Source organism: Ornithorhynchus anatinus, chromosome X1 (genome assembly GCF_004115215.2).
Source record: "Ornithorhynchus anatinus isolate Pmale09 chromosome X1, mOrnAna1.pri.v4, whole genome shotgun sequence".
Lineage (NCBI taxonomy): Eukaryota > Metazoa > Chordata > Mammalia > Monotremata > Ornithorhynchidae > Ornithorhynchus > Ornithorhynchus anatinus.
The window spans coordinates 15,198,379-15,217,128 of record NC_041749.1 but is presented as its reverse complement, the minus strand read 5'-3'; the positions used below and the strand labels follow the sequence as shown (position 1 = coordinate 15,217,128).

Sequence of the window (18,750 nt, the reverse complement as noted above, 5' to 3'; positions counted from 1 at the left end):
TCCTGAGTCCTAGGACCATGCTCTTTCCACTAGGCATACTGCTTTTTTTTTCTTTTTTCTGGATGGTATTTGTTAAGTTGCTTACTATGTGACAGTTGAGAAGTTTACAAGTTTACAGTTTTAAAAGTTGTAAAGTTATTGCAATCATTATTTTCCTTTCTAAGAATGCAAGCTCTTTGCAGACACTGGATTGTACTTGGAATCTTAGATACTCACTTAGATACGTCCCCACAGCTGTTGGATCCAGACTCTCAGACAAGACAAGAGAAGCTCCAAATGGGGCTGAAAAAATAAAAATAATGCTTTCTGGTCAGACCAGCATCCTGTATCCCCACTTAGAATCCCTGCACCATTTCCTCCCTGACACTCACAATGAAATGTTGACACCCCAATTTGGAATAGTATATGCCTGAAGGTACTCATAAGTCAGTCGTTGTGCTCATGTTGACCTTTATGGAGCCTCTTGGTTATGTGTGACAGTCTCTTTTTAAATGGTGGATTTTTGTGTGTGTGAGTAGTGGTAAAGTGAAAACAACAAGTTTACAGTTGTGGGAATAAACTTTTTTTATAGAGAGAAAAGAAAAGACATAGCATTATGTATATTCACCTCTTATTGAACTTGCTATTCAAACAGCCTATATGGATATTGGCAGTCTTAAAAAACAAACTTCACACATTTCAGAGACCAGATCATCTTTTAGATGCTAAAAGGATTGAACTGTTTAAATACACACTTGAGTGGTGTCAAAAGTTCCTTTAGATCTTCACCCCTTTATGGACTTGCTTATGAAATGAATGATGCATGGAGTGGTTTCCACATGTACAAAGACATGGCTTCATAAACTTAAAAACTTAAAAGCCATCAGTGAAAAACAATTGACTTTTTCTTCCAAATGGCTATTGTTTAGCAGTACTGGGGAGGCTGTAAGGTCTTTTCTTCATTACGCTGGGAGAATTTATTAGAACATTTGAAGGTGGCTGGTTAAACAGCATAGCTTCATCTCTCCTTGCCAAATGACCTTCCTTGGATAAAGCTAAAATGGGATGTGAGAAGGTCGTCCATGCTCTGAAAGAGCTGAGTGGGTGATTATTCATTCATTCATTCATTCATATATATTGAGCGCTTACTGTGTGCAAAGTACTGTACTAAGCGCTTGGGAGAGTACAATACAACAATAAACAGACACATTCCCTGCCCACAATGAGCTTGCAGTCTAGAGGGGACAGGCAGACATGAATACAAATAAGTAAAATTACAGATATGTACATAAATGCTGTGGGGCAGGGAGGGTGAAAGAATGAAGGTAGTAATCAGGGCGATGCAGGAGGGAGTGAGAGATGAGGAAAAGTGGGGCTTAGTCTGGGAAGGCCATTTGGAGGAGATGTGCTTCCAATAAGGCTTTGAAGGTGGAGAGAGTGATTATCTATTGGATTTGAGGTAGAAGGGCGTTCTAGGCCAGAGGCAAGACAGGGGCTAGGGATCTGCTACAGATAGGCAGGATTGAGCTACAGTGAGAAGCTTAGCACTAGAGGAGTGAAATGTGCAGACTGGATTGTAGAAGGAGAGAAAATGGGTAAGGTAAGAGGAGGCAATGTGGTGGAGTACTTTAAAATCAATGGTGAGGAGTTCGGTTACCTGTTTAGGTTACCGGAGATGCCCCTGTGGAAGCTACTGTGCCATGTCCGGGTCTGTAGAGCCCTGGGAGCTCTGGAGATTCTGTAGAGTATTGGGCAGGCCCCAACACTTGCCCAAGCTGGCATTACTTCTGAGTGGCTTCAGAGAAGTGGACAAGAGTAGTGTGCAGACCTCCCTCTTCTCCTGTTCAGAGGTAGAGCTGCAAAAGAAACCAAAAGGAGCCTCTGAGACTCATTTCTGGTAGGCAGCAGGCAGGGTCTAGAGGCCCTGGGGAGCAGAGCTGCTGCCAGCCTGGACACCCTAAAGATTACTTTTCATGGAACACTTGCTAAACAAGGAACTGTGGAGTGCCAGGGTAAAAGGGGGCATCTTCGGGCTGATTTTCTTTTTTAAAAATAACATTGATAACAGTGATAATGATAACAATGATAATAATGATAATAACAGCAAATAATGGTATTTATTCAGTCCATACTATATGCTAAGGACTGTACTAAGTACTGGCGTACATACAAGATAATCAGGTCCCACATGGGGCTCACAGTCTAAGAAGGAGGGAGAACAGGTATTGATCGAATCCCCAATTTGCAAATGAGGGTACTGAGGCACAGAGAAGTGAAGTGACTTGCCCCAGGTCACACCTTGGGAAGTGGTGGAACCTGAGTTATAATCCAGTTCTAATCAGAGGTCTCCCAGGTCTGTAATCTTTCCACTGGGCCATGCTGCTTCTCTTTTACTGGGTACTGGGGGCATTTGTAGGATATGAGTGGGACTCTAGAGTGGAAGACAGACATAAAAATAAATTATGGATATGCACATAATTCCTTTCTTGTATAAAGGGTTCATGTCTACTGACTACTTTGTCTTGTATTCTCCTAAGTGCTTTGGTGCTCTGCACAGAGTGAGCACTCAGTAGCTCAGTAAATACCTTGATTGGTTGATTTGATTGATTGATTGACTGATAGCCCTTTTAGTCCCATCTCAGATGCTAGGATGTCTGAAGCTGACACTGTCACTTTACCAGGAGTCTCTGTGGACAAATGATCCACGTGAAATATTTGGCTTTTTGGAAGGAAGGTTGTAGAAAAGTCCAAGGTGTAATGCATCAGATTTGTTGTTCATCAGCAGAACTTTGACTTTCTAATTTTTTGCAAGTAGTGAAGGGAGCACAATACTCTGCACAAAACATTAAGCATCAAAATTTGGCTCCAAAGTATTCAAACGTAGGAATGCATAGATTGTTAATAGAGTTCAAACAGGGGACCAAATCAGCCTGTCCTTTGTCGATTCCTTAGACTCTTTCTCTGGCCACTGTTCTCTGCCTACCAGTCCTTCCACTAGAAGGAAAAAGAAGGGAAAAGTCAAACCAGACAATTTGAGTTTTTGATAATCATGACACTCAGTATGGTGTGGGGAGTCTGGGAAGAGAAATGAACTCTGTGCTAAAACTAGACTTTGTGAACGTGGCAGTGTCAATCAAAGGATGCTGGGAGGAGGTGTTATAGTTGCCCTCCTTGACCTCCTTCTATTCTAAGTACCTCCAATTAGCTTGGGCCCATGCATTAGCTTTCTTGGATTAGTTGCAGGTGTTCTTTAGCCAACAAATAGTGTTTTGAGGTTGAAGAGAAGTAGCATTGACTAGTGGCTAGAGAATGAACCTGGGAGGCAGAAAGACTTGGGTTCTAATCCCACTTCTGCTACTTGTCCACTATGTGACCCTGGGCAAATCAGTTAACTTCTCTGTGATTCAGTTACCTCATATGTAAAATGGGGATTAAGACTGTGAGTCCCATATATGACAAAGACTGTACCCAACCTAATTATCTTATATCTACCTCAGCACTGAGGGAATGTGTTTGTTATATTTTTATTTTGTACTTTCCCAAATGCTTAGTACAGTGTTTTGTACCCAGAAAAGGCTTAATAAACACAATTGATGGGCCTATTAACAAAAAACATTAAAAAGTTACCAATTAAGCAAAAGAGACAGAACAGTTACATCATCCACTTAGTTCCAATTTCAACTTTAATCAACATCTTCCTATCAACTCAATCTCATTATCCAACTACTGTCAGCTTCCAAAGAAACTGCCCCAAACAGTAGTTTCCTCAGAAACGTCACTGCAAAGGTTTAAAATAGGAAAAGTAAGAGGGATTTGGGAGTGTGTCTATATATGCAGATATATGGGCAGTAATCTGTCAATCAGTCTTCAGTGAGCACTTATTTTGTGTATAGCACTGTGCTAAAGTCTTGGGAGAGTATAGTAGAGTTAGTAACATGGTCTCTGACCTCAAGGATCTTACAGTCTAGCTGAGGAGACAGACGTTAGAAAAATATTTACAGATAGGAGGAAGAGGGGAAGGGGCTATGCACATGAGTTACTGCTCAAGCAATAGTGTTTGGAAGATACATACATAAGTGCTAGGAGAGGCTCTGAATCCTTATATTCTTAGGTGACTCAGAAGTGCTGCAGTGGCAGTTGGGGAGATATAAGCAAGGAAGCCCTTCAGAATCACAAATCATTAGGATGATTTAAGTCTAATGCCAGCAACTGCAGTAATTACAGCTCCAGTAGAATATATTAAAGTAGCTGCCATTAAAAATCTTATAATTGCAATTCACTAATTGCAAGGGGACTGGGTGAGAGAGTGTGCAGCAAAAACCATCACTAGTACAGCAAAACAAGCAAAAAACCTCAAGTGCCTATTTACTTGATGGTAAGACAAGTCGTTCTCCTATTAACCACTGGTGTCTAAGCAGAGTTCCCCTGAATGCCAAGTGGCTACAAAAGATGTGCTATTGCATTTTCACGGACAGAGTGGGCAAGTGTCAAGAGAGTTTTTCTTACTGACACTCACACTCCTAGATGCACTCTCACCGAACCTAAAGACAATCTTATGATTACTGCAGTGGGATGTATGAGTAATCATAGTATCTACCCCAGCAGTTAATACAGTGGTTGGCACATAATAAGTGCTTAGCAAATATCACAATCACTATTGTTATTATCATCATCATTACTATTGTTATGACAGAAATCAGGACCAAATTATCTTAAAAAATGTTTATTTACATTTTTTTCTGAGGGAGAAGAAAGAAAAATTAAAGGTAAAATAAGGCTTAAGAAACATCCTCTATGCTTTTTCAACAGCAACTGCCTATTTAAGTCAGGGTAATTTTGATTCTTGTGTTTCTCAGTTTTACCTCAATTCCATTTTACTTGTTTTGATTTTAATGATTTACTGCCAGATCTTTTAGGGACAAATATCACCAAGCCAACAAAAACTTGGGGAATACAAGTTACTGAAAATGTTCCTCCATCATCATCATCAGCAGCAGCAGCAGCAGCAGCAGCAGCAGTAGCAACAGAAGTATTGAGTGATTACCTACTGAATGCAGACCAACTCATCAGGTCCTTGGAACCCAAAGAAGTAGAGTTTCATGAATATCTCACAACCTAATGGGAAAAGACAAGGGGATGAATAGATTTCCTCTCTTGAGTGAATCCAATAGGGTGAAAACCCATATCAGTCAATCAATCAATCATGTTTATCGAGAACTTACTTTGTACAGAGCACTGTATTTAGCACTTGGGAGAGTACAATATCACAGAGTTCATATGTATGAGGGGGTGAAGAGCTTTAAAGTCAATTGTGAGGAGTTTTTACTTAATGTGGAGGGAAATATGCATCCCTTGGAGGTAAATTGCCTTGCTTGTGGTCATAACTCATTAGAGGTATGGGATGGGGGCTAGAGATCAACTCTTAACCTCATAATATATAGAGTCTACACAGTCAAAGCTATGAAATGTTTGATTCAGGGCCCAGATTATCACCTCAATTCTCCACATTATTTTGGCTGTGAAGATCTTGTCCCTTGGTGTTTTGTCAATACCAAATGCTATGTGATTGTCAATTGCAATAGCTACAGTTCATTTAACATGAAGAACATATGCTCACTGTAAATGAGCAAATATTGCTGATTCCCCCACAACCCCCTATGAGCTTTTCTGTTGCCTCTACTAAGGAACTTAAAACTAGTGGGTATAGCAGATGTACTCACTGTTGCTCAGGAAAAGTTTGTGTAACATATATGTAGAATGTTCTATGTTCCTGCTGAGGAGGGCGCTGGGAAATATACAGGTGTATGTCTTATTGGAACATGAAATTCCACTTCCTACCAGGCCCCAATATGGCTGAGGGATCTGGTCTGCCCAGGGACAGGGTGACTGGGTCCCTAAAGAGGGTGGGGCGGGGGTGAGGTAGGTAAAGCCCAGACTCATAGTCTGGGGGCTAATACATGGCAGGTCCCATCCCAGAAATCCTCTTAGGGGAATCTTCCTTTCCAGTTCCTCCCTGTGCAATGTCATCCCTTTTTGTTCTCCTCCTTCCCCAGAGCCCAGCTCCAAGGTCCAAGTCATCATCAGTTGCCCCAGGAAAGTGGCCAGTGGTCTGGAGGAGAGCTGGCCCTTGCCCACAACCTATCTTCCCATTACCTCATCCCAAAGGTTCTTCCTGTAAATATCCTATTGTTAAAATCTTTCATCCAACATATTTGGATGTACAGTATAGTGCTTACAGCTACTTTGGGCTACAGGATTCTATATCTAAAATTTGATACCAATATGGTGCCAATTGGGTAATTGGGAAATACGACTTTACACAAATAAGGCTACAAACTTCTAGTATGTATCTATATCATTTGCCAGATACATTGCTGCCACAACGAGCTTCTCCCTTACATAGCATATCTTTATTTTTGATCTTGCCTTTTGGTATCCCAAATTTTGCAAAGCCTTGTCTTAGGGAAAGTAATTCCTCTCTAGGTTGTTGACTACCAGACCGCTCTGTCTCCTGAAGTGGTCTCCCATCAGTCCACTGTTACTTCACATCGTCCAACTCTTGCTTCGCTATATCCTTTAATTGCTTATTCTGCCATTCTGGTTGCCTGTCCATTTCCTTCCTCCATGCAGTAGCTGCTTGAGTATCGTTCTGTCATCTTTTCTCTTTCACATTCCCTGACCAGCAGTTGTGCTGCTGTGTGTTTTGCTTTAATGTCAGTGAGCCAACTACATTATATGATCTCACTGTTGTTTATCAGGTCCTGCCATTCTTTGTTGAATAGGGTCCATTAAGAATGCTGGTTAAACTGATCAAGATGTTGTATATGTCTTTTGGAATAGGTCTGGATCATGCAGAACATCGGGCTACAGTTACTAATATTACTGCTGGGTTGTAAACTGCTTTGACTGTGGCCTGGGTTCCAGAATAAAATATCAAATAAATGAATGCAATATCTTGGACAAGTGACCTCCCCAAAATGCCTCAATCTATAGTCACCTAGGTTACTGATGTTGGAAATGGACATCTTTGTTGGCTTGGAAGCCTAGGGACATGAAGAAATAGGGGATAAAAAGCTCACTGTTGGAGCTTCGATTAAGAAACAAAGTGAAGACTAAATTATTCTTTTCCTTTTTGCAATTTCTACCGCTCCAAGAACTGAAAGTCAATAATTAAATATACTTTGGGTTATTAAAAATGAATTAATCCAAGTTCTTAGCTAACTAAAAGAAAAAAGGTGATTCTGACAAAAGAGGATTTAAAGTCTGCTGCCATTTATCAGTGAAAAACTCCTTTCTGCCAAGAAGCTACCTTTCTAGATAAACTCTAGCTGGCAATTTGAAAATTGTTGTACTAATGGACCAAGCAGTTCCTAAACTATCGAACGCTTTATGGTTCTCTTGAAATGTTGTTACATCATCAGGATATTAAGCATAATTAATTTGGTTTTTCAGTTATTAAAAAAGTTAGTTATTTGAAGAAAATATACTTTACCATTTTTCAGTAAGTGATGCTGGTATGCCAACCATTTTCATTTTTTTTTTGCCCCAATATCAACTCACAACATACAATGCTTTTTTACTTGAAAACATGGGTCTGGTTGGCAAAAAAAGGCAAACTAAACCATTCTCTGAGAATAATTATGTATTTCAATTTGCATGCAAATACATTTAAACTAAATAGATAATTCTAAATTATTCATTGTATAAGATTGACTCCATATTGCCATTTTTCTCCATAAATTATAGACAATAAATCAATCTTTTTATGCAGAAAACAACTAACAGCTGAGGCAGAAATACAGTTTATTCTCAGATAAACATAATATAATTTAATATCCTATATATAGAGAGGTAATTCTCAATTAAAGCACACTGGAATTACTCAATAATCCATTATATGTAAGCAGTTTGAGTAAAATGTCTCTCTTTCCCCAAATTAACTTTATTTTCAGGAAATGTATGCTTACCCTCCATGTAAGGTAATAACTATTTATTTATAAACTATAAAACATACAGCACTTCTGTGCCTACAGCAGTTCCGAAATTACCAGGCTATATGTTCATTAAAGAGAAGTAATTACCTTCCAGATATCTTTGTTACACTCTTTTATTGACCTCATAATACCTCGTTCTGCTTAATAGATTGATGCAGCTGTTAACACAGTTCTATTTGCAACATATGAGTTTGCTACACAAGTTCAATAATAATTCAGACAGATTCTGCCGCTTAATAAGCATATCAGGAATGCCAAATCTGTTGTCCTTAGGAGAACTGGATTTGATAGCTTGCCTGAAGACCAGTGTAAAATAATAGAAATGTTTGGGTAGTTAATTGATTTCTTATTTTTCCTGTTCACATTTGCTCCCACAGAAAATAAATGAATTGATTTCCATGCAAAACTTGCAACTCCTTTCTTAGAAAAGAAATTTGTGGAGTTTAAGTTTCTTATCACAGACACCTCCCCCCAAAGGCTCAGAGATAGAATTAAAATGCAAGAGAAGCAATGTTAATAACCACTGTTAGTATCAATATGGAAGTGATTATTAATAATCTAATTCAATAGTATTGTAGTCCACTACACCATTCAGGAGAGATTTGTCATTTATATTTTTTAATGGAATGACATTAAATGCTCTCCTATTTCAAGGCTCTTCTTTATCATTTAAAAGAGAAAAGAGTTGGAGCAACTAATAAAGTTGAACCGGAAGTCCTCTTCATACTAATTCAAAAACAATCAAGAAGATTGAATGGTTGGAAAGGGTCACAGTTAAGAGGTATTTCATACCCCTGAAACGCTTCATTCTTTTTCATATTTGGCACTGTGTGAAAGGAGCAGAAACTATGATCTATATTCTATATGCATATACTTCTGAATTTGTAGGCATGCTTGATATTCACCTAAGTACACTGATCTACTCACATGCACAATATCAATAGATACAATAGGATTCTAAAACCAAGTTAAATTCAACATATTTTATGTAAATTGTGGCATATAATAGCATTTTTAAAAAGATTGGCTAAAAAGCATTGAAATATACTTTTATGTCAAAATGAAAAATAAAAGTATTTTTTAAAAGCTGCTAGATTTTCCATTACTTGTCTCTCAGTAAATACTACATTTTGAGTTAAGAATATATGCTGCTTTAAATTACATTCTGTAAAATTAATAAATGACCTGATCTATAATTGCAGAAATACCTGGATCAGGGTGGGCAGCTAGGCATGGACTTTGGCCATCTAGTAAAAGAAGGAGAAGAAAACAATGTAAATGAGGCTTCTCAAAAATAGAAGAAAAAGCCCTATGGTCATTAGGAAGAGGATATTAATGTCAAACCATATTTAAAGTTCCCTGCTACTTTTGCAGGAACTTCTTAGTACTAGTTTCTTATGTTAATATCATTTTTAATTGTCCGGATTCACGTGTCATTGGCAGCACTCCGCACCTTTCATTGCTAGAGGCTCTGGAATCAAAATGTCACAGCACATTTCATTTTCACTAATAGATTGAGACTTGTATCCTGTATTAGTGAAAGTGAACAGCGATGCTACTCAAATGGCAGAGAAGTGCATTCGATTTCATTGTAAGACTCCCCTATCCCCCAAAGCACATCAACAAAAACAAAAAAAGGGTGAAGAAGTTTGGGACAGGCGGTTTACTCCTCCTTTAGAGGTAAGTTCACCTTTTAAGAATCCTGCTCGGTTCACTGTCAAAATATCACATTATACAATTCACTGGAAGTGAACTTATTGCTAAATACCCATTAGGTTCCCAGGAGATCCCCTGCATTAATTGTTTAGTGAAAGCACCCTTAGGCTATCACTAGGGAAGCACATTAAATGCATAAAGAGAGAAGTTGACAGAGATCCCTGAAGAATAAGATGCTTAAAACTTCTCCGTGAAGAACCCAGGGAGTCAGTGTCGAGGATGGTCGTTTTGGAGGATCTTTTTCTACCTCTTTCCTTTGCTAGCACAAATACAATGAATCTAAAAGAATAGCAATCCTGCACCAGAGAAGAAACTTTAAAAGCATTAAGAAAAGGAGAGGCAAGTAATGGTAAACAAGGTTAGCAAAAGTATTTTGGTTCTGAAGCAGAAGTATGACTTTCTGAAGAAAAAAAAACCGGAAAAAGTTAGGCTACTTTATGCTGTTAGGAAAAAATAATACATTTAGAGAAAGCGGGGCTTAAGGAGAGAGACAATTGGGCATTTGAAACAAATGAGAAGAAAGTGGAGGATGGAAAAGTTTGAGGCTAATGGTCATATAGGCTGATGAAAGGAAAAAAAAAGTCAAGTTGCAAGATGAATGACAGTGAATTTTGGTAAAATATGTTTCCAGGTCTGTCTGCCAAATTGTTTCTTAAAACGTTTCTTTTCTGAATATAGCACAGATTTATCACACTCTTGTTTAATTACAATTGCTGGTGAAATAATTGTATGTCTATTTTGCACAATTATGTTTGTTTATTTCACATCATTTTGTTTAAAATGTTTCTAAAAGGAAAATGTAAAATGCAAACAAAATGTGTTCACGGACCTATACTTTTAAAAGTCAGTACTAATAAAATGCCACTAGAGGGGGCACCAGTAAAAGAAGACACGAAATGGAAACCTTTTTTTTTTGCTGTTCTGTAGGACTGAACCTGGCAAGACCATTTTGACTATTGTTTGATTCTTATTTTTGTAGTTGCTGGTGCTATTGTATAATTAAATAACCACAGTTCATAAGTGCATTTATACCTTTAAAATAATTAAACTTCATTTTTGCCATATAGTTTAAATTCAGTTCAGTGAAATTCAAATTTAGGAAACATATTTTGTTCTATCTAGTTATAAAGCTACATTAACACGTATATGCTATGCACAATACATATAGCAATATGTATATGCTATATGCAATATGTACATTCCAAACTTATACACTGTCTAAGTTTGGAACATATATTTTTAGCCTCTGTAACTAAGCCTTCATAAATATATGTAAGGGAAGATATTCTGTAGACAGTTAATCCCTTTGGCCTATGTTTAGGAATTCAAAAAGCAGCTGGGTGATATTTATTTTGTCCCATCATTTCAACCATAAAACAGTGAATATATTTTCTGAAATCCCAGTAAAACCTGATTATCTTGTATCTACCCCAGTGCTTAGTACTGTACTTGACACACAGTATGAGTTTAACAAATACCACAGTTATTATCCTTATTATTTATTATCTGTGGAAAAATACATTAGGTGTTCCCTATGTATTTTTACCCTTTATTAAGCATAAATGATAAGGAAGAGAGAGGGAGGAAGAAAGATACAGCAAGAGATTTTAATGTTGAATCCTTTCTGCTCTGCCACTCGATAATCGGGAGATTTGATCGATGGGTCTGAATGTCTCCTTCGTTCCTGTAAAACATTAGTTAACTATGTTAGAGGCATTTTGGAAGGGGAATGGATACATTTTCCCTGTCATTATCTTGTCATCATCATCAGTGATACTGTTGAATACAATGATGTTGCCTGAATTTGGTTGACTCAAAAAAAGTTGTGAGCAAAACTACTAATAGTATATCATGTGCTTGCTCCCATTCTTCAGTTTTCAATGCCAAAGTTTCAAATTCTCTAAAAGTCCATTCCTAATCTCTGATACTTCTGCATATTTACCTCATGAATGCTGAAGGATTATTTGGCCTCTCAGGCTCCTGCCATATTTCCCAAACTTCCTGAGTAGGGTTATGCCTTCCTTATAAACTCTGCTAAAACTCACATTATTGCATCTCTCAGGGACTAAATCCACCATTTCCTCACTTGTAGCCTTGGCATTACATACAGACATCCTTTCAAATCCAAACTCTATGAAAAATAGAGAAATACAAACATTTGGAATAGTACATTTCTCTGGGACTTCTCGATATACCCTGGGGGTGATGATGAGTACATTTCTGTTATCTAATTTCAAATATTTACTCCTGTTAAGGTTTTGATGCTTCAAAAGGAGTAAGGTTGACAATTTCTCATTGCTTCTCATAAGAGAACAACCCATAAGCTTTTGAATTTGTCTGAATTTCCAAGCTGTTCCAACATTTGTGGAGAGAGTTCAAGATAGGTTGGACACAGTCCCTGTTTCACATAAGGCTCACAGTCTTAATCCCTATTTTACAGATGAGAGAATTGAGGCCCAGATAAGTTAAGTGACTTACCCAAGGTCACATAGCAGACAAATGGCAGAGTCAGGTTTAGAACCCATGACCTTCTGACTCCCAGGCCTGTGCTCTATCCACTAGGTATACTGCTTCTGTAGCATGGGCCCCTCTCCCTGTACCAACTGGGAGAGGGGGAATAGAGGCTTTTTGTTTTGTTTCATTTATTATGGTATTTGTTAAGCACATACTATATGCCAGGCACTACACTAAGCACAGGGGTAGATTCAAAGCTAATCAGATCAGACACAGTCCATGCTTCACCAGGGGTTCCAGTCTCAATCCCCATTTTACAAAAGAGGTAACTGAGGCACAAACAAGTTAAGTGGCATGCCCAAGGTCATACAGAAAACAAGTGGTGGAGCTGGGATTAGAATTTGGGTCCTCTAACTCCCAGGCCTTTGTTCTTTCCACTAGGGCAAGCTACCTACAGTCTAATTATACAAACACAAGATGTTGACGAGCATATAACGTTCAACAATCACAAAAGATAATAGAAATGATAGATTTCTTAGGGTTGTACATTTTGGGGGCAATGGGAAGGCCTATTATTTATCCTCAAGCTGTGAAGCCCCTTTACAGCCTGGCCTAGTGGAAAGAGCACGCACCTGGGAGGACTCATAGGGTCATAGACTCATAGAGTCATAGGACCTGGGTTCTAATCCTGATATTGCCGCTTGCCTACTGTGTGACCTTGGACAAGTCAAGTAACTTCTTAGTGGCTCAGTTTCTTCATCTGTAAAATAAGGATTCAACACTTGTTCTCCTTCCTGCTAAGACTTTGAGCCCCATGTAGAACAAGGACTGTGTCTGACCTGATTAAATTGCATCTACCCAAGTGCTTAGAATGGTGCTTGACACATAGTAAGTGCTTCAGAAATATATCAGTAATGAAAATGATGATAATAATTAAATAGATTCTTGGGAAATAATCTAATCTTAGATTTCCCACTATGGTCTGCTTTATTAAGGCCTCAGATGTGTTTGCAAGTACCAATCTTTTCCAGAACATATCCAGAGCCTGGCATGGATGGTCGTAATGAAGTTCTGTTTTTTTATGGCATTTGTTAAGCGCTTACTATGTGCCAGGCACAGTACTAAGTGCTGGGATACTATAAGATAATTAGGTTGAACACAGTCCCTATCCCACATGGGGCTCACAGTCTTAATCCCTATTTTACAGATGAGGTAAGTGATGCACAGAGAAGTTAAGTGACTTGCCCGAGGTCACACAGCAGACAAGTGAAAAAGCTGGGATTAGAAAGCAGGTCCTCTGTTTCCCAGATCTGTGCTTTTTCCACTAGGCCCTGCTGCTTCTCTGTCCCTTCCCCTCCTATATAGTTTATCAATTCTGACTAGGCAGGGAAAGTAGTAGTAATAATAATGTTGGTGTTTGTTAAGTGCTTACTATAATAATAATGTCGGTATTTTTTAAGCGCTTACTATGTGCCGAGCACTGTTCTAAGTGCTGGGGGAGATACAGGGTAATCAGGTTGTCCCACGTGACGTTCACACCCCATTTTGCAGATGAGTTAACTGAGGCACAGAGAAGTTAAGTGACTCACCCAAAGTCACACAGCTGACAAGTGGCAGAGCCGGGAGTCGAACCCATAACCTCTGACTCCGAAGCCCAGGCTCTTTCCACTAAGCCACGCTGCTTCCCTACTATGTGCCGAGCACTGTTCTAAGCGCTGGGGTAGATTCAAGGTAATCAGGTTGTCCCACGTGAGGCTCACAGTCTTAATCCCCATTTTACAGATGAGGGAACTGAGACACCGAGAAGTTAAGTGACTTGCCCAGAGTCACATGGCTGACAGGTGGCGGAGCCGGTATTAGAACCCATGACCTCTGACTCTTAAGCCCGCGCTCTTTCCACTGAGCCAGTAATAGTATTTATTAAGCACTAACTGCATGCAGGGCACTGTACTAAGCACTGGGAGAGAATACCCAGGTAGGAATTATAGTCAAGAATACACAGGTAGAAATGAGATATAGTCCCGAGGAGCAGTTTTGGAGGACCACGGGATTCCCCACTGACATCTAAACAGCCTCCCTACTCTCTTGGTTTCAGCATGTTCCTGCTAACACCTTGCAACAGTAGGGGTAGACTCTGGACCCATATGTCACTTTGGGATTCTGAAGAACTCAGTGTTCCCTATTAGAGTATAAACTCCTTGAGGGCAAGGATCATGTCTGTGAGTATTTCCAGGCACTCATCATCCAGATAATTTTCATATTAGCCCTGTGTATTAAAGACCCTGTGGTTGGGGCTTAAGGTCTCCCACTCTCTCCTCAGTTTCCTCATTTCCACCTTAGATTATGAGCCTAATGTGTGATTTATTAGATTACTTTGATTGGATTGGATTGTAGCTACTCCAGCACTTAGTGCATAGTAAAAGATTAATAAATACTACAGTTATTAATGCAGTGCATCTGCATTCAATTACTCTGAACCTAATAAATCACAACAGTAGCAGCTTTAATAAGAAGGAACCAGAAGGCTATTGAGGCTATCCCCCTCCCCCCCCAAAATGCATGAGGAGAATTGCATGATTCTTTACAGAAAGAGAAATTTAAGTGAGTAGCAGCTTTTGGGTTAAGGAAAAGGGGTTTGGTAACTGATTTTGCTGCAGTTCAGCACAACAAGGTTGGAAAATAGATCTTTGAGCTTCTGGACACTGGACATTTTTGCTGAGAGAACGCTTTGCTCAACCTACCTGATTTAAGAATTCAGTATGGGGCTATTGAAGCCCCCTACCCCCAATCTGGTGAAATAACCCAGTTGCAATTTTGAGATTTTTTAAAAAATGGTATTTATTAAGCACTTACTATGTGCCAGAAACTGTACTAAGGCTGGGGTAAGACACAAGCTAATCAGGTTGGACACAGTCCATGAACCACATGAGGCTCACAGTCTTAATCTCCATTTGACAGATGAGGCACAGAGAAAGGGGAACCTGACAGAAGGGAAGTAGGAAATCTACTTTTGCAGCGTCTGCTCTCTGGGAACTACATTTCCCAGAAACAACAGAGCTTATTGGTAAACTGGAGGTGCTTTATAACTCCAGAAAAAGAAAGCTTAGTTCCCCCTCTCTCTCTTGGCCTGTTGGGAAACATTTTTGATGGCCTAAGTGACTTGTGAGCTCACATACTCAGAACTTTAAGAAGTTTTGTAAATAAGTTTTCTTGTATATTTATAGTAGCTAATGGGTATATCAATCGATGCCTGAATGTGTAAGGATATTTAGCTTGGCATTCTCTTTTTCTCACTCCCGGAAACCAATTAATTCATTCAATCATATTTATTGAGCACTTACTTTGTACAGAGCACTGTAATAAGTGCTTGGAAGAGTAAAATACAGCAATAAACAGTCACATTCCCTAAATCAAATTAAATTGTGAGCTCTGAGAGTTTTGGAAATGATTGTAAAGACCATGAACTTTTCTCAGGTTTCTCTCCCAAAAGTCCTGATGAACCAGGTCTCACTAAATGCCACATGGATTGTAACTGCCATCTTGCAGCTTGAAATCATGACTCTGGATGTTTTAAATAACTTGTGTTCAACACTGCCTTCACACGGCCACCAGCTTGATGGAGAACTTCAGGGGCTTTTGGAGGTGAATTGGTCAGTCAGCTTGGTTGTAAAACTTTAAATGCTCTAGGTTGCAGTCATACCAAGAGGCAGGTTCTAGAATAGAATTACTAATACTTCTAATGCTTCACTAATGCTTGTTCTACCTAAACTGGATTGCTTTTCAGGGTAGTTTTAAGCACTAAGCTGAGCCCTTAGAGAAACATGGTTCATGTGGTATATTTTCAAAGGGAGCTTTCTTTCCTCCATACCCACAGTGTGGCTTAGTGGAAAGAGCATAGGCCTGAGAGTCAGAGGACCTAGGTTCTAATTCCAGCTCTTCCCCTTGCCTTCTCTCTGACCTTGGGCAAATCATTTCTCTGGGCCTCAATTTCTTCTCATCGGTAAAATGAGGATTTCTCCCTCCCCTTTAGATTGTTATCCTCATGTGGGACAGGTGCTGTGTCTGATCTGATTATATTGTATCTCACTCAGAGCTAAATAAATACCAGAGTTAATTAGCCTTCCTTCCTTTTCATCTTCTTACTTTCCATCATCCATTTCCCTCCATCCTTCCACTACTTTGGCAGCCAATCGCTGGCTCAGATGTGTCATTGGTAGGACTGAGGTACTCTTGAGCTCGGGAGGTGACTGATCTTGTGAAGATGACTTTATGGTAATACTTCAGGGTCATGATGGTGCTCTGTGCTTTTCCCCACCAAATGGCCAACAGGTGTGTGCACAGCATCTGTAATCACGAGAGAGCCGACAGGCAGGGAGCCAGCTGTGGCTTGCACTTGAAAATAATAATTTCCACTTAGGGATATGGAATTATTTATTACTACTGGTGGAATTTTTGCCAAAGGCAAGAAATCAAAACATCCAATGAAAAATATCCTCCCTTTATCCTTGCCTGTCTATGTCACTCACTTACCAGGGTACTGATTACACCTGTGAAAAGTCACACCAAGTAAAATTGGTAATACTATCCTCACTCTTCAAATTGGAATCAAGCCCTATCTAAACCTGAGTAAAGAGAATTTATCTACTTCTAGAGAGGCTTTCCCAAGGGTAGATGAGGAGCAATAATCTAGATCTGTATGAATATTATGACCCAAGGGGCATAATGGAGTGCAGAGAGATTGGGGGCAGAGTGCTTCTGAATTCATGACAGACTCAGCTCAGTACTCTCCCAAACCCTTAGTAAAATACTCAGCCCATAGTTAAGTCCTCACTGAATACCCTTGATAAGGATAGCAAGGCCTTGATATTTCCCAACAAAAATACATTATGATAGAAACACCCCCAGAACATATATCTAGGAACAAACATGCAAGGATGATAAAACATAATAATAATAATGACATTTGTTAAGCATTTACTATGTGCCAGGCACTGTACTAAGTCCTGGGGTAGGTACAAACTAATCGGGTCTGACACACACGGGGCACACTATCTTAGTGTTTCAATAGACATCGATAACTTCTGCTGTCCCAGTTTGAATAAGGTTTGGGATGGGAAATCCATCCCTGAAGAAGAACCCCATACTGGATTTGTTTCAAAATTTGGGTCTTTTAACTGAATATATGCATTTTAAATTCATGTCTAGGAACCAAAGATTGTACCCCCCCCAAAACCCTTCTATTTGAAAAGAAAAGAGGCCTGGGCATTTGACTTAGCAAGGGACCAGTGTTTTTAAGGAGCAGAACCTGAATTTTCTGACTTACTGTTTTTGCTATATAAAGTGAAAATAAGTGATTAAATAGATCTCTGAAATACATGTCTTCAGAATTAAGGGGAATGAAATAAAGTTGGACACTGTTCATTCTACTTCCCCTAACACTTGTGGAACAGAAAGACAAGTCTTTGTCCCTCTGACCCAATAAAGATGTCAAAAGGCATTGCAGACACACCTGAGAGAAAATGAAAATGAAAGAAGGCATCATTAGTGTGCCTACAGATACTGTAGCAACTAATCATGATGTCAGAAAAATCAAACCCCCATAGCAGCCTAATTTGAGCCCCCAATAAGGGACTGTTAATAGATTCACCATTTTGAGGTTTTCAAGTTTATCAAAATATGGCAGCTGTTTTTGAACTCATCTTTTTTCTGAAATATTTTTTCTTAACCTCATCTCTGAAATTCTATGGGAAGTGCATTCCTCTGATCTTCCTGGCTTACTCCATCAGCCACTTACTAAGGTTATAGAAACCTCCCCTTGATTAATCAAGAGCCTCTTTACACAAAAATTCAATGATAAAAACATCCTATTGGTTCTCATAAGGGCTAACTAGAAGGGTTTGATCTCCGTGTGCTCAGCTGAACCAAATGGTGCACTTTGGATACCTATCAATACTCAATCTATATTACTTTCCTCAGATTTTCTTCTATAATTCCCGAAGAAGCACCAGGGAACAAGAATTTTCAAGACTACTAAATATAGAGACCTTGACATTTGGGAATCCAATGAATTATGCACTTAAAGAAGAGTCACTACTGCACCGGCACCTGAGATGAACCACTCTCTCAAAGCAATGCATTCCATTTTCATTTGTGGAAGTTATTTGAATGGCATTATTAACTGTTCAAGGTGTTTGTCTTATTGTTTATGCTTCAAGGCACTGCAAGGTCATGCCCGAGGTGACCAGATGTTCCAGTTGTGGAGAGACAGGCCCATTCTCCCAAAATGTATACACTGAAAAATATCCTCCTGTTGAACTTACTGACTTTTTTTATTGTGACTGTTAACATTCAAAGACCCCATGTGGGCTTCTGTCCCTTTGCAGATCCTTTCCCACCTTCCACATAGGGAAAGGGGGTGGGTTACAGAACCTACAAAGTTGGGGTAAAGGTTTCCCTGGACTTTGGCAGAATTGTGGGGCCTCAGAAAACAGAAGCAGCCTATTTTCAGGTCAAGGCAGGCCAAATAAGAGATGGTGGCCAGAGAAGACAATTACAGAGAATCAAGCAATAAGGAGCATATTTGCAGCAAGTAAAAAGAGGAGAGAGA

The 18,750-nt window shown here is 39.3% G+C and overlaps 1 long non-coding RNA gene across 1 annotated transcript; it reads right to left on the bottom strand.

The window, feature by feature from the left end:
• Nucleotides 1-211: 211 nt before the first annotated feature.
• Nucleotides 212-5,064, bottom strand: LOC114806308. Its single transcript, XR_003754336.2, has 3 exons — nucleotides 5,024-5,064; nucleotides 1,637-1,835; nucleotides 212-282 (listed from the first exon to the last, which is right to left on the bottom strand). It is a non-coding gene; the product is annotated as an uncharacterized LOC114806308 (long non-coding RNA).
• Nucleotides 5,065-18,750: the final 13,686 nt, after the last annotated feature.